This window comes from Apis dorsata, unplaced genomic scaffold, assembly GCF_000469605.1.
Source record: "Apis dorsata unplaced genomic scaffold, Apis dorsata 1.3 scaffold_189, whole genome shotgun sequence".
Classification (NCBI taxonomy): domain Eukaryota; kingdom Metazoa; phylum Arthropoda; class Insecta; order Hymenoptera; family Apidae; genus Apis; species Apis dorsata.
Genome location: NW_006263474.1, coordinates 900,626 through 902,741, shown reverse-complemented (window position 1 = coordinate 902,741; position 2,116 = coordinate 900,626).

Below are 2,116 nucleotides of genomic sequence, written 5' to 3'. Positions count from 1 at the left end.
AAAAAAAAAAAAAAAAGACAGAGAGGAAAGCGAAACCGGCGAAAGGGCGAGAGTGAGTGACGAGCGTGGAGAAGCCAATTTAACTTTTTTCAAGCTGCGGGAAGGAGAGAGAGAGAGAGAAAAAGAGAGGTGAGCACGTTCGCGACACGCGAAACACCAGATCCCATAATTGAATAACTGTCAAATTAAACTAGCATCCTTTTAAATCAGCAATATTCGAGGAAAAACCGATTCAGATTCTGTAACTTCGTTCGAACGTAATTTATCAGGACGATGTTACCTCTGATTTGGAAATCAGGCTCGAAAGGAAGAGAAACGAGGGTAAGACGAGGATTAATTGGAGGTGAATGGGATGAAACGTTTCATTTTTAGAAAGTTTAAAGGTGAAGATAGAATATTTGCCACCATGCTTTTTCATGTTGTTTAAATTTATAAAATAATATTTTAAAATTAAAATTGTCATCGTTACAAATTATATTCATTACTAAATGTTAGAACGAAATTTTTCATAGAACGGATGAATTTATGAAATAGAAATCAAGTAGAAATATTTTTTATTATTAAATTTTTTAAATAAAAATTAGACGAAATTTCTAATATTGGATAAAATAAATTTACCACAATTTAATAAAAATAGAATATAAAATATCATATTGTTATGTTAAATCAATAAAATTTACAGCAATTACAGCGAAATTTGCGAGAAAGAAAGGTTCTCTGCAAAAGTCACTCACTGACCTGATTTTATTTCCCTCCTTCTTGGATCGTAACACCATCGATCGTGAAAATCGTGCCACGAGAACCAATAAGAATTTACGATCTGTACGACCTTTAAAGACCAACGAATCGTTCTTCCTGGATACAAGTAGACCGCGTAGAACGTCCTCGTTGACAGGGAGGGTTCACTGAGCCAGAACCGAGGGGTGGTAAACGGAATCGGTGCCACTTTACATCGCTGACATTCCACGGTGACAATCTATACGTTGATACACGTTATATTATCGCTTATTGCCCTTTCTCGCGGCTACGAGGGTGTTCACTGTTCCATTGAGAGGGCAAATTGAAAAGCTCACAGCGATCTCTCGCGATGTTGTTTGATGAAATTGCAGCCGACTATCGTCGACGTTAAATTACAGAGCGATTAATTAAAACGGACGTGAATATTAACTTTCGTGAAAATTTGGTGAGTATATTCGTTCACGAGTATGATTTTAATAAAAAATAATTAGACACTGGAGAATGTTGAATAATGAATTTTCGTCTTTTTGGAACAACTTGATATTTGATTTAATTGTATATTTGATATTTGATAATAACGTTAAAAGTAGATTTTTTATTTTTGCAATTATTTAAAACGTACCTAAGTTTCGGAAAAGTTAATAATGATTTTTCACCATTTATTTTTCTCTTTTATTTACTTCAACTATGCAATCCATATAGCATCGTTATAAAATATAATTTATATTTTAAATTATCATTCTTCTCAAAAAAATTACATACTTTTTTGACTTGTTGATATTAGCTTATCCGAATTTCTTGAATCATTTGTAAAAGATAAATTTCAATTTAATCCCCAATAGTTTTAGAAAAAGCAATCACATTAACAATTTATCAAAATTAACAAAGGATTTCTTTATTACCTTAATTTTAATTTTAATCATTTGTTTTAATTCCCAAACAAAATTTCAATTCTGTTGAAATTCTGCACTCGAATATCTCGTCCAAAATAATTCAGCCAAATTTCTTATTCCATCTACTTTATCAAAATTCTAAGAGCATAAAGAGCGTAGATCCGCACGTGCAGAGCTCAGAGGCAAAAATTATTCAATTTAACCCAGAGCCTGGTGCAACAGCGTCTAATAAACCCGGTGATCCCCTAATGTCGTCATCATTACCGTCCAGCTGGCGCGGGCTTAGAACGTGGATCCTTCTCGTGGCAAACTAGCGGGGCGGAAGTGAGAGGACAATTTCTGACCTGTGCGCGTTAGCCTCGGCCCACTCCCACCAGGAATCAATTCTTCTATTCTGCATTCATTACCAGCCGGCTTAATGACCCTTCCTTCTTCCTCCTTAATGACCCCCCGTTACACGGAAATGATGCGAGGAAAACCCTGAA